Genomic DNA, 25,775 nt, shown 5'->3' on the forward strand with positions numbered 1-25,775 from the left:
CTGTGAGCAGAGGCTATTTTTGTTCAGGTTTGTTTGACGCAGCCAATGCAATGCCTTATGCAAAGTGACCATTTGTGTTTGTAGACTTGAGTTTGGCAAAGACCCAAAGAAACATCCAAAAAAAGAAAAGAAAAGCATTATGCAACTTTTTCTTCAAAGCTCTGAAGGTCTCACATAGTCTCATCATAAATATTTTACAAAATGAAGTGAGTTATAAATTCTGTCCATCAGTGGTCCTGATTTGGAACTAGGGATGGGGACTAGGAATAATTATGGCAAGGAGCATTATGATTGACAAATGATTTGTTGCAAACCAACAGTGAAATAAGCCCTAAGAAATCATTGCATTTAGCTAATCAACTGGGTTTTATCAATTGGCTTTTGTTATTCAGTTTTGTGACAGCTGGTTCTTTCAAGAGGTTATTTTTGATATTGTGTGGCTTTGCTCTACACGATATCACATTTCCAACAAGTCTGTGTTATTATTTTGTATTTAATGGTTCTAAAATGAGAAAACACTTAACCACTCCAGAGGTAAAAAATAAACTTGCATTCTTCAAGTCTGTTTGTATAGCATTCTTGCAACTCATTGTGCTTTTATGAAATGGTGTTTGGGTGTTCCCTTGATTTTCCTTGTTGTTCATGTTATTAATGAGACACTTATAAATTCTTGTACAAGGGAGCTAAGAAGTATAAATGTTATGTGGGTGGTATGCAATCAGGATATATATGAATGACCACTTTTAAGAGTGGGAATGATCAGACTGATTTCTCCATGTTATTATGTTAATTAATTCACATCATAAAGTTTTAGTCCATTTCCTTTTATTAAGAAAACTTAAGACACTTGGCATACAGAGTTAGATTTAAATATAGGACAGGGTCAATGGTCACATCATAGCCAGACAATAGGAGCAAAGCAGAAATCCTTCCTCAAAACTAGTAGCAAACTAGTTAAAGAAGAGGAAGTTGCACGAAACATAGAAGGTAAAGTGAATATCAAGGTTATGTAGCTGTTGTGAATAAAGCTGTTTTAATTTTCTGAGTTAGGGCTCCTTTAGTTTCAGATGACATATTCACAAAGTAAAGCAAATTTCATGACATGTAGCTGGCAGTCCAGGAGCTCCGTGGGACCCAGAAGTTGAACCAGTCTTGTTCTCCAGAAGGCTGCCCTTAAGTGGTGGCCAAGATGGAGACAAGAAGTTCCTGCTCTCTTCATTCTTCTGGCTAACAAGCCCAAGGAAATCAAAATCACATTCCTCTTGATGGTTCCAGCAATGACCTCGGAGCATTTTGATTGGCCCTGCTTGGGTCAGTGCTAATCCACTGGCTACTTACTGTACCCCAGGCAAACTTTTGTGAGCTTTTCCCAGTTTTTCCCAACTCTGGTGCAAGAGAGAGAAAAGAGTCAGAACTTTCTAAGCCATGGGAAAACAGTTCTACACAAAGGCTCGTTTGTTACCAGAAGGGGTATGGAGTCTCCATAAGACACAACCTGTGGTCTACCTGAGTGTAGCCACCACCGACCACTACATCGTTATTACCTCTGGGGAGGCTGCTGGAGCTCACAGCCTTTGACACAGACTCCTGAAGAATAGGGACAATCAAGAGAAGGCAGATACGTTATGTTCAAGCCCATTGCTTCAGCAACTTGATCCTGGTCTCCACTGCTCCCATCCTCAATTTATATTGGCTGTGTCTGTTTCTTTTTACCAATCTTGCCATTCTGATGCCAGTCCACAATCTGACTGCAATTTACCCCTGTTCCAGGGTCTCAGCAAAAATGGCCCAAGACCCTTGTATATATATATAGAGAGGGACTACTTCCTGCTTTGTTTATTGTTTTCAATTTTCTGATCTGTAAATAGTCATTTAAGTGTTTTAGAGACAGGTGCAATATTTTATGTTAGCTTGAGTTCCCTGTAGCATCCTCTGTATTCTACTGAATGGTTCAGTGTTCTTTCCTGTAAAAACAGACAAGATAGATTCTAACTGAAGAAATCAGAGAGATTTTAGATTAGTTCCCCTGGTAGATGAAGTCTAACTCAGCATTTAAGGTTCAGATTTTTCATCTGACTTTTAAAACCCCAATGGATTATTCTATCCAAGACTCCTATGGGTTAGTGTTTGTATATAAAAGCCCTTCTGCTGAATGCTTTAAATCTGCCCTACAGAGTTTAATATCTCCCTTGATTTGAAGAGAAAAACATTCTTAGAGTTGTATATTTCTGGATCCTGACTCTGGGGCCAGGGCTGGCACTCTGGCAGAAGGGTTTGAAACATGGGCTGAAAATAGCTGACTTCCACAGGCTTGCCAGGGATATCAGATGAGCTCAGAGGACTCTCAAGAATTCTCTTAACAGCGTTTCTGCTATTCCTGGGAGGACGAGATAACCAACAGTGGCTAGTTTTAAGTTTTATAGCTTTTCTGATTACTATTGGTATTACGAAATACTGTTAATGCCTCCCAGGGTAGCATTTGAAAGGGACCTTCTCAGTGGGATGGCATCTTGGAACTTTGTCTTTGCTTCACTGCATAAACAGTCTGGCTCAAGACCAGCATCATATTATATATGATGAGCAGAATGGTGAACGCTGCCCTTGGGTGAACATGCAGAGTGTCTGAACTAGAGCTACATCATCTTTAGGATATTTTCTGGATATAAAATTCTATTATATATCTATTCTGTATTCTATTCTGTATATTTTTCCCCAAATTAGGCACAAAGGCAACTTTTTAGTATATTTATTTGTAAGATATGAAATGATTGAAGGAAGGCCTAAGTCACTTCTGTAAATGGGCACATACTTTTAAACAATCTAGACACTTGAAAGTCCCTTGAGGGGCTATCAAATAGAGGGGCCACATGCCAGAATGTCTTCAGAAGGGAACTACACACGGGGGGAAAGTCCGCTCAGTTATTTGCTTAAAATGCAGCCATATAGCCTTTGAATCAACTCCCTGAACCTAACACATTCTGTTCATAAGATAGCCTAGACCTACTGTACATGTAATACAAATGAATTAGTTAAGAGCCTTTCGAGTTCTGTATACGAATTCTATAAGTGGTTTTGTTGGCATTAAAGAAAGGATAATTTTCTTGGAGCTCAAGCAGTTAGCCCCTTTATAAGTAAAATCAATCGTCAAAAATAAAAAAAGAGAATCTGATGCTCTCTGTACAGACAAGTGAATTAAACATAACAAAACAAAATAAAACATGGTCTTCCCTACATCAGCAACTTTCACAAGCATTAAATTCACTTTAATGGTTTTAACTCTGGACATGCCCAGTGGCATGCTGACTGTGACAAAATCACGTGAAACCTACACGTTCTTTCACAATTGTTTCAACTCTATAAAAGAGAGATGACAGTTTAAGGATGACTCCACTCTGCTGAGAAATGATAGAAGAGAGAAGGTTGACAACACATACTTCCCAGACTGCATTCACCAAAATTCCTTATAATAGAAGGAGATCACAAGAGTTGGAAAAAGTTTGACTCCAGCATCTTTCAAAACTCTGTTTCATCTTATTCTCCCATAGTGTTCTCTATAGGAAATGGAATCTTTGGAACTGTATTTAACATAACTTCTCTAGAAAGTACAACAATTTCTTAATGGTTTCAAGTATCCTTGCAAGTTATAGATCTAGTATGGAGATCTGCACACCAGCCAAATCTGGCAATGCCTAACAGATGTAATTATCACACAAAAGGTAACAATGGGCTCATGTCATCCTTAGTGCTGACTCCAGAAGCCACGTAGATGAGAGAACAGCAAAGTCTATCAGCTGAGTCCCCATGAGTTGGTACAATGTATCACTTATTTCAACGTTTCATTAACAAAATTAAGAAATTTATTAAAAAGCTAGAAAACCCTAAATCCTAGTTAAAAGTCTAGTTTTTCTACTGCCACATTTTATAATTTTACTCTAAAATTCCAAAATTGAATGTATTCTCAAGCACAGTTTTTCTACAAAGTTTTCTTCAAATGCAGAGGCATCTTGTGGTGGCTTGAAGTGTGGCCACCAAAAGGCCTATCTGTTCGGGACCTCAGAATGTGACCTTATTTGGAATGACAGTCTTTATAGGTGTAATTAAGGTAAGGATCTTAAGGTGAGGTCATCCTGGATTAGCATGGGCCTTTATAAGAGACAGGAAGGAAGAGATGCTGAGACATAAGAAGAAGACAGTGTGAAGTAGAAACTGAAGTCATGCAGTCCCAAATGAAGGAACACTTGGAGCCACAGGAAGCCAGGAGAGGCAAGGAAGGACACTTTCCTGGAGCCTTCAGGGGCACTGAGGTTCTGCTCATGCTTTGGTTTCTTTTGTACTTCTAGCCTCCAGAACTGAGAGAGATAATACATTTCTCTTGTTTGAAGCTACCCTGTTTGTAGTAATTTATTACCACAGCCCTAGGAAACTAATGCACATCTTTAAGTAGTTGATGCATTTTTAACAGAAAACCTATATAAAATTATGAAATCACTTCTCTCAGGGTCTGGTATTTGCAGGAGTCAAAAATTATAACAAAAAAGATTCACTGAGTACAATTATCTAAGTGCATAATCTTGCAATTTCTTTTCAAATATTTTACCTAGAACTTAGGAAGATGTTTTTAAAAGGCCATTCTGTAAGGGTCTCCTGAAATGAACGAGGCTGAGATTGTAGATGCATGATGGGCAGTCAGTGATGAGAATATTCTAAGCAAAACTGAACATCTGAAGTGTGGACAAAAATCACTAAATTCTAAACTGTGTGAAAATGTCTTTCAAGGACAAGGGTAAAATAAAGACAAATAACTATGAAATCTACTGCCAATCTTTCCTAAAAGAAATCATAGAAGGTAAAATTCAGAGAGAAGTGAAATTACTGTAGAGAGCAAATCTGAGATACAGAAAAGAATAGAAAGCAAAAATGTTAGAAAATGGGTGAGTAAATCTGGGAATTTATGGAATCACTAAAGCAATCATAGTAATTTCTAATTTGTGATTAAAAAATAGGCAATATAGAACCAAGACACTGGACAAAATTAACAAGAATGTGAGAAAAGGCGAAAGGAGTTAATGTTATCTGTTATTTCTATGGAGGTTAATTTTCATAATTTTAATTAAATAGGCATGTTATACCACCTATGGTAACTAGTTAAAAAATAACAAGGAGAGTATAACCTTCATACTAATAGATGAAAAATGAAATGTGAAAACTAAACAAATAAACAACAAACCCTCAATTAATTTGAAAGAAGAAATGGGGTAAAAGGGGAAAAACAATAAATCACAAGAAAAAATGTGAAAATAAATCAATACATCAGTAATCACAATAGATGAAAATTACTACAAGTTTACCTTTCTCATAAATATGGATTAAATGCACATTTTCAAAAATGGCCATAAATAGTGATACATTTTTTTGGGATGTGAATATCTGGGGACTTATTAAACTTCTCCAGAGAAGAGGTATCTTTCACTTGAGCATGACATTAAGTTGTGGAAGGCTTTGGACAACAGACTTGGATTGACTGATGTTCTGGGTACACTCATATTTTACATCCATTTTCTTCCTTTCTTTAAGTCTTTGTTTCCTTTTCTTCTATATGCTCTGTCTTCCTTCTTTTCCCCTGATAGCACTATTGTCTATTGCCAATAATAGGTATCAAATTTAGGATACCTAACGGATTCTGAGAAAACAGATATACCCTAAGTGTTCGTGTATCAAAGGTAGTCAGGTTTTAATGCATAAGTATGAGAATCATTGAGTGTTCCAATAGTTCCCTTTGCATTTGGAAAGGAGAAAACCTGACAGACATAGGAACAGGAATTTTCTTCTGCACTCATGTTACTGCGAGGTTAACTCAGCTTTGAGGCAGAATTTTCGTTCCAGTAGAACACTTCCCAGGTACATGGGGATGAAGAGTCACCATCTCTTCTACGCAGACATTTCAGAGTGTAAAGCAGAATAGAGAGCTCATTACCTGAGAGTTCACATAAGGAAGAAAAGTTGCCTGATATAAAATAAGAAATAGTATTTATTCTGCAGTTCAGACTCTGGTCTTTGCTTAAAAACAAAAATGGAGAGGCTAAAGTTCTGGAGGAGAATGATCTCAGTTCACCATGGTGGGAAGTCATTAGAGACTTACATATAAAGATCTAAGAAATGTCTTTCAAAAACATCAAATATAGTCGTTTCAGAAAATAGAAAAAGAAATAAAAGGTTCTGGATCCTACTTTAACATTTTGAGCAATACAGGCATTAGAAGGATGCTTACGGGCCGTGAAAGTCAATGATGAATGCCTGCTGCCTAAGAGTTGGGTAGCTCAACTTGCCTCTCCTGGTGGCCTGCTGAACGACAAGTTTTTAGAACTAATTATTTGTTTCCACTAGCAAATGATGCCTAGATACTAACATTATTGTATAAATTTTTACAATTAATATTGTAATAAATATAATGAGTCTGTTATAAACATATTCCATGTTTTCCATAAAACTCAAAAAAGCTGTCTTAACCTTTTTGAATGAAAATAGCCACCAAAGACATATTTTCTTGTTCGCAAACTACCCTTTGCAAAATAGTTACTCATTAAATATCGAATTCATCTCTCTCATATAAAAATGCCTGCAGGTGCAAATATATTTAAATAACTTGAGTGAAGGAATTAAGATTTTAAGTTGCTTCTCTTAAAATACAGAGGCTATTATATGGGTCATACATTAAAATTTTTTCTCCACTGCTATTTTAACTTTCTCTGAGGAATCTCCTTGCTCTTTCTGCCACTGCGGTAGAGCCCAAGACACATGGAAGCTTGGATGGCACTGTTGGGTGTGTGGCCTGCCCTCCATCCCCCTTCTGCTCATACAGGTAGAGGAAGCAGAATGTTACCAAGTTGATGAGAGTAATGTAGGAAAAAAAGAAAAAAAATTTTAAAAGAGTTAGCAGTGTAATTGAGACAAACCCCCTTTTACACAATTTATGCTAGTTAAAATCTAGCTCTTTTGAGAACAAGGTTCTGTTGGCATATGGATGGAGGAAGATAGCTGGATGGATAGATAGGTAGATAGATAGACAGACAGGCAGACAGACAGACAACAGGTAGGAGTTGTATGTTATTTTAAAGTGCTACCACCTGGAATAACCCTTAGTTTCTTTACACAGCCTGCTTTATAATATATTAGTGTCCTTTAAAAATATCCGTGGAGTCAAGGTTATCTTAAAGGAAAGACTATTTTATAACGATTATATGTTCTATGTATTAGGGACTGCATTTATTAAACCTAATACACCTTAACAGCAAATAATGTTAAAATTAAGTTTATTTAAATATAATTCTAAATCCCAGAGATAGTTAAAACTCTCCTTCTGTGATTCTTTTTAGAGAGGTGATACCAGATGAAGAAGAAAGTGATTAAAAATTCTTGTTCCTCAGAAATTAATTTATGACTATTATCAAGAAAACTACACAGTTTTCTTTAAACGCTGCATTTTCCAAACCATGGGATAAGCATAAATGTTCTTTAAAAGAAAAAGGTAGGTTTTTTGGGCAATATCAATTGCAAAATGGCATAGATATTTAATGTTCAAACAAAAAAATCAAGAGTAATTCACTAATTATTTTCCTATTTTATGAGATATTCGTAGAGAATTTAATAAATTATGTAAATGGAAACTCCTGATTTTCCTCCGTAGACATCTCTTCTCTTGCTTATATCATGAAAATTTGAGTAAAGTATATTCATTCCCATGCCCGAAATATATATTCTGGTAGTTGCTATTTTAACAAAGATCCTTATTCTTGACTCAAGCATAAGTGTTTTATTGATTATTTTTGGAAAGCTATAAGTAAAAATGCATCAGGTTAACTTAGTAAACAAAAAGAAACTTAATAGTAGGTGATTGAGTCAAAAATCAAGAACCACAAAATTTCAAAATACATTGGTTGACAGTGAGAATTTAGCTTTAAGCACCCTTCCATATCTGGAAGTGTGTAACTGATAAAAGAGAATTATATGTTTAACTTTTATTTCATTCTTATCATACACAAACAAAAATGACACAACCACTTTGAAGTGTTAACCAAAACTGAGTCACACTAGATAATAGCAACCAGGAATAAACTATCCTTTGAGTGGTTATTATCAAAAGGCTAGACTGAATCACACCATTTTTACAAATCAAATTTAACTCAAGTCCAGTCGTTTGTCACAATTATAAAACTGTGGAATTTATTTTTCAAGTTTTAATTTTCTAATTTTCATCAATTCTAATCCTTGTTTTTACATTTTAGCATCTGTGATAGATGCATAGTAGCATTTAATATCACTGATAATCAGGTGCTTTCTATCATGGACATGCAAGCTCTCCATATCACAGTTTAATTGGCAGTGCCTTTTCTTTCTTGGTGGTGTATAACATAATAGAGTAATTTTTAAATAATATCATTTTAGTTTTCATTAAATATTATGTTATTAAGACTTTCCTTACCTCCACTCATTCACACTGTTTAGAAGGAAACAAAAAAGTATGATTAATAAAGCATTTCAGGAGCAGAAGCCACAGGTTCAATTCTTGCATTAGCACTTGATTAGAATTTTTATAAGTAAAACTTGCTTATACATTTTTATCATAATATAGATGAAGTTGAATGAAAATTAAATGAGACATATGAAAGTATTTTGACTATAGTAGGCTTTCAATATATAATAGTTCCCTTTTCCTCATGATTTAAGAAAAATATATACTTGGATAATTTTAATAGCAATAAAGTAGTATAGTAAAATAAGAGTAATGATAATTATTATAGGGGTTGATAATTTCCCACTGTTTTGGATTTCAAGAGAAAAATCTTTCCCCCAATCCTTCCAGGACTCTTGTCAAGGAGGCTGAGTGAGGTATCTGATTTGCGGATGACAGTCACTGTTTATTGTTCAAGCAATAAAGTAGTATAGTAAAATCAGAGTAATGATAATTATTATAGGGGTTGATAATTTCCCACTGTTTTGGTTTTCAAGAGAAAAATCTTTCCCCTAATCCTTCCAGGCCTCTTGTCAAGGAAGTTGAGTGAGGTATCTGATTTGTGGATGACAGTCACTGTTCATTGTTCAAGTAGTAATAACTTCCTAACAGACATTTCAGCCCCACCTTCTCCTTGGGCCCTCCTAAAGATTATTGGGGAAAAAGCATCCAGGGAGAGAACAGGTGTCATGGTGCTGAAATAGCTCTGCCAAAATAGATGCCTCCAGCCACTATAGTTTACCTCGGTGAGTTAGTACGGCCCATCTCCGCAGTACCACTGAACTAAACAAGGCTTAGGAGAACATTTTCTCCTAGCTCTGCTCATTTTAGGTTTGATTTCCATTGGCATAAAGAAGAGGCATAGCATGTGAACTTCAGGTGAGTCCTTCATCTTCAGGAAACGTGCTTTTGCTTAGGCTTTCTGAACTCTTCTTTGTTCTGCTTTCAATCTCTTCCTGTGGCTTCTGCCCAATCTTAGCTGCTTTTAGCAGCTCTTAAAAATGTTTTGAGATCTGTGGTCTTGACAGGAGTAGAGGTCTGTTTTTCTCATTCTCCTTTTTGCTTTTGTGTTGTTTTCAGCAGAAAAGGCAGTATCTAACCTCTGCAGCCATATTTCATCCCGAGTCACTTATTCATACCTAAAAATGTCAAGTGCCATGTTCACAGTGAATCTGCCATGGCCATCCTCTGAGAGATTTTCTAATTATTACAATCTGCTCTCAGTCCTCAAAAAATTTAGATTAAGTGAGGATGTATATAAAACAATACCAAAGAAATTATGTGCAGAATTCTGTTGTTTGGACCACACGTGAAAAAGAATTCAGAAAGGAAGGAGTCAGTGTGGCCTAGAGAAGCCAGGAAGTACCCTGGAGAGGACGCTGGCATTGAGAGTTTCTTGAATTAAAAAAAGTAAAAGGTACGGAAAAGAAGGTTTAACAGGGGGATGACACTACTTTAAAACTGCACATTACAATGAAACCTGGAAAAAGAGTTTTCTTTACTGTAATTATAGAAACAATTATTTACATTGATACTCTGCTTTAGAAGTTTCAGATCACTTTCCCATATAATATTTGAGCAATCCTATTAGATTCCCTCTGGATTTATGTACAAAAATTGGAGATACACTTTGGAAGCAACATGTTAGTAAATATGGCCAAAAACTAATTTGTATTTAAAAGCAAACGCAGTGTGCTAACACTGTGTTTTGATTACGTGCTTAGGAAATTGACTGAAGATAATGGTGATTTTTTTTTTTTTTTTTTGACAGTCTCCTTCAGTTGCCCAGACTGGAGTGCAGTGGCACTATCTTGGCTCACTGCAACCTCTGCTTCCTGGGTTAAAGAGATTCTCCTGCCTCAGCCTCCCCAGTAGTTGGGACTACAGGTGTGGTGTTTTTTTATTTTTTATTTTTAGTGGATACGGGGTTTCACCATGTTAGCCAGGATGGTCTCGAACTCCTGACCTCAGGCAATCCTCCCGCCTCAGCCTTCCAAAGTGCTGGGATTACAGGAGTGAGCCACCACGCCCGGCTGAAAACAATGTTTTCATGGGGTGGGAAAGGTTGGTTATAATCGGATTCATGCTGCAACTTCTTCTCATAGCTAATATTTACTTTTGTGATTAAACATAGTTTTCTTCTATATAAAAGCCTATAGGTGTTATCAATCCAAATCAAATTACAGAGTGACTGATGTTGAAACAATTTTCTGTCTCTTATGCAAAATCAGTTGCTCAAACTAAGACACAGTCCCTTTCCAATGAAGGAAAAGTCAGGCTGTGCATAAAAAGCGAGACCTTGTTAAGTTGACTCTCACTGTTGACTTAAGCCCAGTGGCTTCCTGCTCCATCTCTTCATTTCTTAACCGAACCTTGCTCCAAGCTTGGTTTCCCTTCGAGAGTCTTTGTAAAACATGTCCCTGACTCCACTTTGTGGAATCTAGCCACCTCTACCAATGGGCAACTCTCCCAGCTCTTAGGCTCTGGCTCTGTTACTTGGCTGCGAGTCTTGGCTCTCCTTTCAGCCAAGCTTTTCATCCACAAATGGTTTCTTGGTGGCAATGTTCTGGATGTAACAGAAATACACAAAAGTCATGCCTTGCTGGAAGCTTCTCTGCAGATGACCTTATTCTATTACCCTTATGATAGTACCACGTTTTTAGTCCCTTAATCATGAAGAATTTGAAATCCTCTGATCCAGAGTTTTCACTGGTCATAGAGACTTGGATATTTAGAGAGAAAAATTGGAGAACAGTTTTTTTTTTTTTTTTTTTTTTTGCTTTCTTAGTTTCTATTGTCTACTGTTTTATATACATTTATGCCCTTTTATATTTGCAATAAGCAGCCCTGAGATCCTTCACGGTGGTAACTACTATTAGATAGTCACCAATTTAGATTCAGGAGCCTCAAAATAGTTTGTTTCTGAGTAATTTCAGTGTAGACCAGCGCTATCTCATTCTCTTCTATTGCCATTATACACACCAAGGTTACCTACAAAAAAGTGTTTAAAGATATAAACATTATCACATTTTTAATGTCCGACTGTGCTTTTTAAATGAAAATATTCCAGCTCATGACATGATTGGCTTTCTTAGTGCCAAAGATCTTCACCTAACAGAGGAAGTTTAATACATCACTATTTTCCTGCAGATAGAAAAGTGCAGGGATCACTGATACAAATGAATATATTCTTTGCTCACAAAATTCATAGAAATTCAATTATGACACAGGAAAACATAAACCCAAGTCAATTCTTTTAAATCTATTACAATTGTGCAAAACGAATTTATCATAAAATCAGAGTTTAAATGTGTTGTTTTATTTTAATTTTAGAGAAAACTTCACCAGCGAGTCTTATTTCTATTGGCTTATGTCAGACTGCATGTTTTAGTCTCACAAACAGCATTAATACAAAAGTGATGGATTCAATCTAATTTACTTCCTTACAATAAGCAAATCATTTGAAATTTAAGCATATAATAAATTTCTCATTACTCTCATTGTGATGTTTGTTTCTTTTTCATAGTTTATTTCATGACATGCTTAACCTTTAACCTTTATAAAGATTTAAAAGTGTGATAAAGGTCAAGTATAAAATGGGTTATTTTGGCTGTTAGGGCTCAAAAAATGAGCCCCGAAAATATGGTGCTTTGATGTGCTGAACTAAAGTAGCAGCTTCAAGGTCTCTCTGACATCCTCCCAATTTTCTCTCTCAATCCTCTTCCTCTCCCAAGCCACAAGATGAGGCTGTTCTCTGAAATTCCCTTATGCACCTAAAACCAGGCCCCCAGAGAGAAACGCAATTGCCTTCAATCCCTTCCCTGACATTTCGTTATCCAGAGAAGATTAGAACTCATATCAAAGAGGAAGAGATTGAAAACTGAACACCACACCTAGAGCCCAGGAGAACTGCATCCCAAACTACTGTCTGTTCTCTGGTCCCATTTAATTCCCAAAGAGAATTATTTATTAACCATGATCTAAACATTGGCTCTGTATCTCTCCTAAAGTTCTACTCCTACTCTCCCTCATCTTCCCTTCCCTCATGAAAAAGAATGTATAAGCACCTGGACCTCCTTGCATTGTTGGACAGTCACTGCCTGAGACTCCCCTGTGCTATGCATGTTCACTAATCTGTACGGCCGTTTCTCCTATGAATCTGCCTTTTGTTGGTTCATTTTCTGCAAGCCTTCGGAGGGAGAAGGGGAAGGTTTCCCTCTGTGTCCCCACGGTGCCCTCCTTTAATTGCCATTTTCCTGTAGTCATTACATCCTTCAAGTATCTGCCTGGTTTTCATGCTGCTAATGTTAGGCTAGTTTTATCACGGAAAAATATGTTTTTTTTTTAATGTAAAGCACTGCTATTTTATATAAATATAAAAATATTTATATTTTTATAGCCTGAACAAATACATCACCCACTCATAGCTCTTATTAATTAGTTAATTAATTTAGGGCATGCATACCTGGGAATTGTGACTCAGGAAATGAGCTCTAGAGTAGGTTAGAGTTAATGAGTTATTCATTATGGGTTGGAGAGTTCTTAGAAGCTTTTGGTTTCTCTCTGTCCCACGTAGGTCATCAGTTATGTGGACTTCAAGCTAAAATCAAATTGCCACCTATGTACTAAAATATTTAAGTTAGCTAACATGTGGAATGTTTGTTTGTATGAACTCCCAGGAAAGAGCATGGAGATTGATGGACTGGACAAAAAGTGAAAATTGGATCATTATTTAGTTACCAAAATACAAATTATTAAGAAAAAATACAGCATTATTTGTAAGATTTGATGTGAATAGAATTGGCCTAGAATAAAGGGTAGATTTTGATGGAAAATTCTGATCATGAGGAACAATTATTGCATTAAAATAGAGAGACATTCTAGGTTTATCTGTGGAAAATCTTGTAAATTTTGTAAGAGAAAAACATTGTGTGTGTGTTAATGCACAATGGGCAATATTTTATTGGAATTATTTTGGAGAAATATGAATCAGTAGAATAACAAAAATCACTGAATCCTTTAAGAAAACATATCTGGTTAATGCAGTTTTCAGACATATGGAAACCAAATAAAAATGACAAAGAGACAATGACTGTAATTTTGGCAACTTCCCATTCCCAACCATGATGAATTACAGACTGGATTTCGGGAGCCATGTGTGCAGGAACCTGGGGTTGAGATGGATGGCTCGGGGCCTGGGCTGTGGGTAGGGGTGTGTGCACTGGGCCAGTGTGTCGGCTCTGAAAGGCCTCCACAAGGGACCAAATCAACGCTGCATCATCCGTGGAGATGTTTCATGCCTTGTAGTTCACCATCCTGGCTAGGGAGGAAATCCTAGAGATAGCAGTGTGGGACACTTACTTCTCCTTAACACTGACTTGCCAGGTATAATTCTAAACTTAGTTTTCTAAGTTTCATAAACTTTAACTCACAAAACACACAATGTACACACACACACACATCTCTTCTAGGGGTTGTGAGTAATAGAGAGAGATTGAGATTTAGATGTACCTTGCTCGGAAAAATGCCTGACACAAAATCAATTCTTTCTTGCTGTTGTTGTCATGAATATTATAATTGACATTAAGACGAATGTGGCAAATTAGAGATATTTATATGTGGAAATTAAACATAGTGGCCTACATTTGTATTAAATAAAGTATTATGCCATGACTCATTCTGTTATTAGGAGCAGCCCTTTTTTATGGGGCTATATTTAGAAATCTAAAGCCTTAAAAAAAATCCAAGGTTTCACTTATGTTAACAAAATGTGGTTTTTAATAATACTTTTATTCTGTGTATAATTAGGTGTAATTCAGTCTTTTTACAAGAGAAAAACAGTCATTTTCGTTTGTTTTTCTCCCCATCAAGATGAAGTAAGAATGGTTGGAATAAACCTAACATTGTCATGTAAACCAGTTGTAACATGTGAGTGGCAGTACAGCTAAGTCATTTAGAGCATGATATTTGGAGTCAAACAGAACTAAGTTCAAGCCTGTTTCCACCCACCAGTGGGTAAATGATGAGTCTGAGTAAGTTACCTACCACCCTTAAGGCTCAATTTTCTTATATGTTAAATAGAGATAACAATGTTAATATTTACATTAGATGGTACTTGTGAAGGGAAAAATGTGTTTAAATTGCTTGGCACAGTGCAAGGAACACTTTTAAAATTTTGATAAATGGTATTTATTGTGCTAGTATTGTTTCCCTTCCCTTTCCTCTTCTAGTAAGCAAGAGTCTGAGTATTTTTTCCCTTGAGAAAATTGCTCAGAAATGAAATAGCAAAGAACCTGAGGTCTATAAGCCTGAGAATGAAGGAAGGGGCATTGATCTTTCTTGATAGCTCCTGGCAGGTCTAATGAGAAGCCAGGGGTGAGAACAACCGCTTTCTGGCATTGCCATTAGATGAAAATATCCCATAGTATTAACTTTTTTCTAGGTCTTCACACAAGGCTCTGATTCCTATGTGAGAGAAGCTTTTTTCGTTGGTATGAATAATGTCTAATCTCCATGCTAAGATTAGAATTCCACTGACCATGTTAGGGGACAGAGGAATGGTTTCCCAAAGAAAGGAAAGCTTGTCAGACCAAAATCCAGATGGGCACTACCGTACCTAATACTAAATAGGGTGGAGCATTTTGGGGTTCTATAAGTGAGTTTCAGAGGATGATGGAAATGTTCTAAATCTTATTTTGTGTGTTGATTACTCAGATGAAAACTCATCGATGGGAATGCACTTTATTATTTATTCCACGTAAATCCTAAATAAATCACTTCATTTAAATACCTCAATGACTCAGTTAAATTATCTTCAATAGTTAAGATGCAATTTATAATTAGTCTTTCAGTAGTCTGCTATATCACAGTCTACCAATCAACATAAGGATAGAAGAAATTCAGAAGGAAGAGACATGCACAGTGGTTTCTCTTGATATCTTTTATTTCTAAATTCAAGTTAAGAAATAAAAGATTAAGTACTGCATATACACATTAATTTATAATTCAAATAATTCATATGCAATATTTAGGTAATAGCATCTATTTTCGTTTTCATTTTAAGTAGGTTCTCTGTTGCTAGGTGCTTTCTAAGAGAGATTTTAATAGTACTATGGTAAAAGTGTTACATAGCTCCTCTTCTAAAATTTCAGTCTCATTTATATCATTTTTAAAAACTGTTTCTGGGAACAGTATTGTTATACTTATTCCTCTTTGAGAAAATGAAGTGAGTAACATTTAAGTCGTTTAATATAGACTAGAACTCAAAGAGTTGTGTTCTGTTATTACTTGAGGCATGCAACAAACATATTTCTACAAGCATAATGTTCAAGAAATGTATGGACACCATTGCTTCCTGATTTGAATTTTTAAAAAGGAAATTAGAGATAAAGTGCATAGAAAAACTGCATTTGTCTTGTACATTATTCCATGATTTCCTTTATGCAGAAAACTCCTAGTTTATGTATTCTGTAGTAACTCTTAGAGATGCACATCTTTATGTTTGCAGCATTGTTTTCGTATTTAAACAGTCATTCACATATATACCCATATCTGTATACATCTATACTATTGTTCATATATTTAATAATCTGTAAACTGAAAATAGTTATGATTGACTAGTTTATATACTCTTATTCAACACGCCTTTACTAAGCATCTGCTATTAGTTAAGCACTGTGTTTGAATCTACAAAGAAACCATAACCTCATAAATAATCTTAGTTCAGAAACTCTATTACTTGTTTTGGAAAACAGGTGGAAAAATTTCTAGTGCAAAACATAGTAAAAGAAACTGTGAGGAAAATTATTGGAAGAGAGCAGCTTGGAAGACAGACAGTGAAGAGATAAGGCATGACTAATGAAAATTGTAGCAGAAGAAAGCCCCAAATAATACAGAAAACTAGCCAGAAGTAAAAGAACACCTTGAATCTGTCATTTGAAAGGCATCCTAACATCCCAGGATAATTTTGAAATCTATCTGGTATAATCTCTGAATTCCAAGAATAAAGAAAAGACAGCACACATATTGCAATGGGAAAAATAAAATGAGAGAATAAAAATGAAATCCAATTATTTATGGAAAATCCCAGTAGCTAGATGGTAACAGAGCGAGCAATGTTACAAACTTTAGGGAGACCAGGAATAGAACCAAGAATTCTGGGCCAAACCAATATAGATTCGTATATTAGTGCAAAATAAAGATACTCTTGGAATTGCAAAGCTCAGAAAGTATTCTGCCTGTGCTGTTCTTGGCCTGTTGACCCAAAAGCCATGCCCTGCCCTTCCCCAGGGTCTATATTCTGCAAACCAAGTTTCCCAGCCTTCCTCTCTAGCTGGCTTCTCACTAGATTCCAGTAAAAGGAGGCCCTGGCAGGAGAATGGAAAGTAGCAGGAAGGGAGAAATCGGAAGCTTTTTTCCTGCCTGTTACTGCAGCAGGTTGCACCCTTGGCTGTCACTATCTCTTCTGTGGTTCAACTCCATCATGGTTCTTGTAAGACCACCTGTTCCCTTACCTCTCCAACCCTTGTGGAAATAGCTGCTTAGAGGAAAAGAGGAAGAAGAGGCAGTGTAACAGAGACTTTATAATGCATTTTTTTGCAAACCTGACTCTCTGCCAAAGCTGCTGATTGAGGAGACAGCGGTGTCCTCAGACATGTGGAATGAAGCAGCAGCTGTACTGATAAAGGATTTGGCTTTCCAGGCTGAGGGATGAGAGTAATAAAGCAGATTTCCGTCCGTCTCTGCAAACTTATTAAATGAACATAGAATTCTTGCCAAAGTAACAAGGCTCCTGTGAGTCATTGACTGAGTGTGGGTACCAGCAGTCCTTCATGTTCATATCCGGTAGCTGAAGAGTTCTTTCAGGTGTGCACCTTTGCCTGAAATGGTGGTGGTTAATCAGTGCCAATCGAAGAAAAAAGCTGACCCCTGCCTACTAAGATAAAGTTCAAATGGTTTCCAAAGATTTGTTACAAGTACAGCAAATTTATAGCAAAATATCCACCAAACCACATTTACACATTTGGAAATTCAAAAATATTTTTCAGATCACAGAAAAGTTGGTTACTTTTCCAGCCTAGTCCAAAAGACTGTAACCATAACAAAACATGCAAAACTTTCTTGTGTACAAGTGATCACAGTCAAAATTCTTTTCAGTGGTATGCCCATATAGCTCTCTTAACCTACAAATCCCCTCTTAGGTTAACACTATGAATTTACTTCCTGATTTATTTTACATATTAGGAAGAAGGATAGCAAAGAAGGAATCAGAAGTATTTGGTGACTGAACAGATATAAGAAGTAAAAAGTGCAAGATTTTACTTTTAAAGCTTCTCAATCAGTTAAAATTATTTTAAGTTCTCAGATCTGTATGGTTAAAGAAATGTCCTAGCATTGCTACTGTGAGAAACAGACTTACCCATCCAAATGCAAAGAATGGACTCAGAGATCCAAGAACAGCAAAAGCGAGACTTTCAATAATGGTCTTGCAAGATCGGGTGTTTGATGAGCAGGCACACCCAGCGCAGTTTTAACAAGCAAACGATCCCCTAGTGCGCAGGTCCCTCCCCCCTTCCTCATAGGCTGAGTACTATGGGGTCACAGTCTTCCAGAACATCGCCTACAGATTGTTGGATAGGGGCCGTAGGTGTTTCTATTTTTATTTTTTATTTTTTTGGGGTGGGATGCGGTGGTTATATTGCTGCATTTTGTTGCAGCCCACAATGCATTGCAATTGTAGTTAGCTTAGGGGCTTTTCAAGCATTTGACTTATGATCTAAGTAGCTGAGCAGGCTGATAAGAACAGACAAAATGAGCTATTTTGTAGGCTAGTAAACTTTCATTTTAGACTAAACTTTTTTAGTTCTGGTGAGAGCACCTAAGAGGTGGGGAAAGGTGGGGGAAGGGGGAGGCCAACAAGCAGGCATCGGCTATCCAAGCAGGGGTCTAGTATATCCTGTTTCTTCTGTAGTTTGCTGACCTAAGGAGATTCAAGGCACTTTGTCTTGGAAATGGACCACTGTGTACATTATCTCCTTCAACAGAAACAAAGACAGGACAGTTAACTTTCAAGAAAACTAATATATTGCTGTGCAAAAGCCGGGCAGCAATGTTCCTTGCCTCTGGACAATAACACTCATTCTCAGAAAATGGCTCAAGATTTAGGATGTGGAAGTGGGAATTATTTGCATAAAAGGCTGGTTGGAGTCATGGGGATGTGATAGTTCAAGGCAGAATGAAGCACAGATTTCAGGACAACTTGGGGAGAAGTCAAGTGAGAAAAATCACCTAAGTAATCCGTTTCCCTGTGTACAAAGTGTAATGTGTACTAACGAACATGTTACAATCAGAAAGCTGTATTTTACCAAACCTTTCTGTGCTCATCCACAAAACACTCACACATTTAGAAAAAATTAGAAAATATTTTCATATGAGAAACTGAAAAGATAAAAACTCATAAAATACAAAGCTAGTAAAGTCAGTTGGTAAATCATGCTCTATGTTAAAGTGAGAAATCTTGGAATGGAAAAAAGGCAGCTCTCCTCATACTCATCACAATCCTTTTCAGCGGTTGAAAAGTATTCAGGTGAAAAATTCATGTAAGTACACTCAAACAAATATAATTTCCTTCAAATTTCTGAGACCTTTACAGAACAAACATATAATTTTTTTTTCTGTTTCTCACTTCCCATTTCTTCCTTCAAACACACACACACACACACACACACACACACACACACAGTGTGAGCACAAAACACTTCTGCTCAATGCCATCAAGTCCTGATGGGTATTTGCTTTGTCTGTTTGCTTGTCTTTTATAAAAATATTCTTCCCTGAACTGTAACTCCTTGAGGGCATGAATTATATCTGTTTCTTTCATCTTCCCTATGTTTAGAAAAGTTCCTTGAATATTGAAGGTTATGTATATAGATGTTTGTTATATATGTATGTATACATTTATGTATGTATGTGTGTATATATCTTCATATATTTAACATATACATGTATATGTAACATATATACACACACATACACAAACATAGATGTGAATATATATGTATAAAAAATTAGAACCAATGCATTTGATGACTCAATAGTACCATATCATTTATGAATGAAAACACTGGATCATTTGGGACATCAGATTTTAAGCAGCTAAACTGTAAAAATACAGTGAGAGCAGGATACCATTTGTTGCACAGTCATCAAGATTCTGGACCACTGTATATCATCTACTATTAATGCACAGAAAGACATCATCTGCCAGGGAAGACAAATCTGGAAAGAACCCATAGATTGTTCTAACACCAGACTGAAAGCCAGAAGACATGTCATGAGATCGTAGCTCTCACACTTTCTAGCTACAGTGACTTCAATTCTCTATACTTAAGTTTTTTTTTTTTGTATAAAATAAAAACTGTGGATATTATGAATCCAGGATCATTCACAAATCTAAAGATTTTTCTATTGCTAGAACATATGTACAATAATTAAAATGGAGTTTTTCACAATGCCATGATCAATAAATTGTTGTTTGAGTAGGTGGCAGAGAAGGACATGTAGAACTGAGTCCCTTCCAATATTGGAAATTCAAGATCATAGTCAGGAAAGCTTAGAGCAAATGTTGGGGGATTTGCCTAAAATCCCTGTCCAAATCATTCCCATTGGGAAACAATATCTGTTTTACTAATATTTTAAAAAATCAAATAAAGATCTTATTTTTAGACAATATGTAGCATACAGACAAAGAAAGATTCATCTAACTGGGAGTTTCTTACACAAGATCAAAAATATGTTCTTTTTTGTCCTCTGCACTGAGTGTAGTACAAGTTAAACACTCAATGTTACTCAATTACAATATTTCTTTAAATGAAATAAATTGACTTATGTATTTACAAGGATTAATTGTGAATGTACTAATTAATCTTTATTATTACAAAATCAAAGATCTCATCTTAAATATCTTTGGACACCATATATGAAAGTTAAAATGGATTAAAGACTTAAATATAAGACCTGAAATGGAGAAAGTACTAGAAGAAAACATAGGGGAAAAGCTCCATAACATTGGCATAGGCAAAGATTTTTTGAACAAAACCTTAAAAGCATGGACAACAAAAACAAACACTGTAGAAACTAATGGGATTGCGTTGAACTAAAAAGCACAACAAAGGAAACAATCAGCAGAGCAGAGTGACAACATCTGTTTTAGAGAATGGGAGAATATATTTGCAAACTAGATATCTGATAAGGGGTTAATATCCAACATTTTAAAGAAACTCAGACAACTTAACAACAAAAACCCCAAATAACCTGATTTGAAAATGGGCAAAAGACTTGAATAGACATTTCTCAAAAGATGACATGTAAATGGCCGACAAATATATGAATAAATGCTCAGCATCACCAATCATCAGGAAAATGCAAATCAAAACAACACTGAGATATGACCTCACTCCAATCAGAATGGCTACAATCAAAACATCAAAATATAAGTGTTGACAAGGATGGGAAGAAAAAGGAACCCCTACACACTGCTGGTGTGTAGCAATTATGGGAGACAATACGGAAGTTCATAAAAAATGTAAAAAAGAACTACCCTATGATCCAGCAATCCCACTGCTGGGTATACAGCCAAAGGAAATGAAATCAGTAGGTTGAGGAGATGTCAGCATTCCTATGTGTACCTATGTTTATTGCAGCACTATTCACAATAGCCAGAATATGTAATCAATCTAAATGTCCATCAGTGGATGAATGCATAAAGAAAGTGTGTTATATGTACAAAACAGAATACTATTCAGCCATTAAAAAAAGAATGAAATATTGTCATTTGTGGCAACATGACTGCACCTGGAGGACATTATGGTAAGTGAAATAAGCCAGGCACAGAAAGACAAATACTACATGATCTCACTCATATGTGGAATCTGAAGAGTTGTTCTCATAGAAGAGTAGAATGGTGGTTACCAGAGGATTAGGAGAGTTGGCGGGGACAGGAGGATAGTGAGACATTGGTCAATGAGTACAAAGCTACTGTGAGATGAGAGGAATAAATGCTGGTGCTCTATTACATAATATAGGACTAGAGTTAACAATAATGTGTGTTTCAAAATAGTTGCAAGAGAGGTTTGCGAATGTTCTCATCACGAAGAAGTGATAAATATTTAAGGTGCTGGATATGCTAATTATCCTGATTTGATCATTATATAATTTATGTATGTATTAAAAAATCACATTATATCCCATAAATATGTATGATCATTATATCCCGTAAATATGTACGATCATTATGTGTCCATCATAAATTTAAACAAAGAAACCATTAAAATAAATATAACAAATATTTATGTCAGAAATAAATATAACAAATAAAATAAATATAACAAATATTTAAATCAGAAACTTCCATACATCTACTCTAATTAGTGTTGGCAACGGTAGTGCCTATCTGAGATTTTGGACTATCCGGCATCCCTTCCTTTCAGAAACAGCTCCTCTCTCCTTACACAAGTCAGCCAGGGCTCTAAGCTCAGGAACCCAGGGGTAGAGACAACACCCACACCAAGATAATTAGATTCCATCACATGGGAATCGGAATCTTGTATGAAGACTCATAACTTTCTATTCTTTTTTAAAAATTTTATCTTTTGTTGAGTAGTAGTTCTTACTGCATTTTGTAATTACTTGGAGAGCACCCCAAGAAAAAAATGTGGAAAGAGAGAGAGAGAAAGAAAGGAAGGAGAAGGAGGGGGGAGGAAGAGGAGAAAGAAAGGGAAGAGAAAGGGAAGGGAGAGGAGACAAAACGTACCAAGTTCAGCATTGGAATGCTGACGTAATTGTCCCAGGAAGAAGCACAACCATTAGTTTTTATTTTTGTAAGTATATATTGCTCTCCCCATGAAAACAGTAAAACAAGATCTTTAAGAAAGAGCTACAGTTCATTTTCAATGGCTAGCCTGAGGTCAGCATACATTTCTGTGACTTTTTCCCTTGCTGCTTCTTCTCTATAAGTAATACTAAAATCATATATGTAAAATATTCTGCAATGAATATTCTAATACATATATACATACATACATACATATATATAAACACACACACACACACACAATTAGAGTGTTTCATACATTATAAAAAACACTCTGTCTTTCCCTACTTCATCGGAAACTATTCTGCTTAATATATTCTTCTTTAAAATGTATATATTTTTTATCCTGTGTGTATGCATTTTAAATCCTCTTAATGGGATTGTGCTAAATATGTTGCATTGTTTCTTTCTTCAGTAAGCAAATGCTTTTAAGATCTATGCGTGTTGCTATGTATGCGTATCCAACCCATTGTTTCTAACTGCTGCACAATACTTCTTGGTGTATTCCTCCAAATTTGACTGTCCTTTCTCACATGGATGGACAGCCAATTTGAAATCAACTCACTGTAACACAAATATCTCTGCAATGAATATTCTTTTTTTGTTTTGTTTTGAGACAGTCTCACTCTGTTGCCCAGGCTGGAGTGCTGTGGCAGGATCTCGGCTCACTGCAACCTCCACTTCCCAGGTTCAAGCGATTCTCCTGCCTCAGCCTCCTGAGTAGCTGGGATTACAGATGCGTGCCACCACGCCTGGCTAATTCTTGTATTTGTAGTAGAAACGGGGTTTCGCCATGTTGGCCAGGCTGGTCTCGAACTCCTGACCTCAGGTGATCCTTCTGCCTCGGTCTCCCAAAGTGCTGGGATTACAGGCATGAGCCACAATGAATATTCTTAAACATGTTCCCTTAGGGACATATGTGAGAATGTCTTTGGGGTATATGGCTAAGAAAGGAATTATGGTGCTATGCGAATAATTTGGCTAAATAATGACAGATTGCTCTTCCACATGGCTATGCCAATTCACACACCCAATAACAAGGCATGAAGTTTTATAAATGCTCACATCCTCACTAACCCTTGGTAATACCCAACTTGTTAATTAATTGTCATTCTAAAATTGTAAAAGGGATAATTTCATTTAAGTCTTCGTCTCCATGTTTATCAGTTATTCCAAAGATGTTTTTATGTTTGTTAATTTTAGCTTTTTTTGTTAGAGATTGCTCCTTTATAGCCTTGCTTATTTTTTTATATAAGTGTTGCCTTTGATTTAGTGTTAATTTCCAGCAATTCTTGGCACGTTCTAGATATGAGGTGCCAGATTTAGACTTGAAAATACTTTCCTTGTATTTGTTGTTAATTTAACCCACTTGATACTTTATTTCATGCTTCAAGTCTTCCTTATTTTCTGCAGTAGTGCTATTGAAAAGTTCTGTAGATGATTCGTGGTATAACCAGGTTTGATTCACGGCTCAGAACCAATAACCAAGATAGAGGTTCAGGAGTTTTGCTGCTCATATCTCAGCTGTTTTGTTCTCATCCTCCCCAAGGCCTGGCTGTCTATAAGAACAGAGCTTAGAAAGAGCTGATGGTAAATGTAGTATGACATTTATGCTGAGAGCCCCGTGGCATGCCAAGCTCTCCTTGTAATTGTTTTTCCTGTGACTGAGCCTATAGTGGATATCTGCAATAATGTACAAATATTCCACATTAATTTCTGTCATTTGTCATTATAGTTGGAAAGGCAGAAGGAAGAAATTAAAGCTTTGCCTTCCCCATCAAAATAGTAAAACGTGGTCTTTGATTAAGAAAAAACTACAGTTCATTTTATATGCTAGCCCATGGTCAGTATAAATTACTGTGACTTATTCCTTTGCCTCTCCTTCTCTATAAGTAAGACTAAAATCTCAATCTCCTCAACTTACTCCAAAATCAATTGTGATATCATTGGAATTAGATCCCCAAATGGAAGCGGCTACTATGATCTGTTTAATTCCTGCTTAAGGGATCAAGTTTCATCCTGGCCAGTGCATAGGCTTAGAAAGTCACCATAGTGAAATAAAAATACCCTAGACTTGCTTATAGAAAGAAGTTTCTAGGTAAGGCTCTGCCAGTTAACTACGTGTATGTGTACATTGTATTCTTAGCACATAGGAGTATGTGCAGAGAAATATTTGTTGCTTGAATGACCGAATTTGCTATATGATCTTGATCAACTACCTGAGTCCACATTTTACCTAAACAAGGGAATTAGGCTAGATGATATATAGAGTCTCTTCCAGCTCTGTGATCCCAATATATTGAAAAATTTCTACCAAGTTGTTACCATTTATACAGCATGGAGCAATATATTCTCAAAGTTTTACGATACATAGTCTCCTTTTACAGGAAATAAAAATTCTCTGGTGTTTTAATTTCATAGCGACTTAAATCCACACAACCTGGTATAAATTTCTTAACAGTTCAATGCACCTATGAAATTTAAAAAATATATAAAATAAGTGGAAAAAACTAGAAAAGTAAGTTAATTTCAAATCAATAACATTTATTCAACTAGATTGTTTTGTTGAAATTAAATTACAAATGGTGGCTTTAATAATAAAGCATATGTGTTTGATCATAAGGAACATTTAGCCCAGCACCTGTTTCTATTTTAAAGTTTTCTCCTATGTTGAATTAAATATACTATAATTATAGAAAAATGTCTACATGCATTGGTATGTGTTATAAAATATTAATAATATTAAGACTTGATTCAGTGAGCTAATTAATGAAACTCTGGCATAGGAATTTCTCTAATGCCAATTTAAATTAGAAGTCACTTATTCTGTACTGTTGTCTTGTCTACTTACATATAAAGTTTGCTTTACTGAATTCTGCATTGCATGAGTGTATGGTACAATCACTGCCACTATCTGGAGCAGAAAACGTCTTTATTGGCAATGAACAGTTGCAAATTAATATCTATAAGCAAAGGAACCAGGTGACATGCCTGCTGTCAATATGAACGTGGCAATGTCTGCTGTGGCAGAGGTTGTTTCGAGCTTACCTACCCTTACCAGTGAGAGATGCGTTACTGCTCAATTCCTCCACCACTTTGCTCGAATTATTGCAAAACCTTCATTCCTACAATGTACCACAAATATTTACATTTGGTCTTTACATGGAATGAAGTTAAATGGAAAGGTAATTATTGGAGCAGAAATAGAAACAAGATTCAGTTACAGGCGGCAATGTAGATGATCCACAATATATTTACATTGAATGTTTAATTAAAGACAAAGTCAAAACACTTCATGTAAAACTATGGAAAAGCCTGAAGGCCTCTGAGAATGTTTTCTGGGCTGGCAGGGGATTGTAGACCACAGTTTGAGAAATACTGAATTCTGAGCATAAT

Source organism: Pan troglodytes, chromosome 14, assembly GCF_028858775.2.
Source record: "Pan troglodytes isolate AG18354 chromosome 14, NHGRI_mPanTro3-v2.0_pri, whole genome shotgun sequence".
In the NCBI taxonomy this organism is placed as follows: Eukaryota; Metazoa; Chordata; class Mammalia; order Primates; family Hominidae; genus Pan; species Pan troglodytes.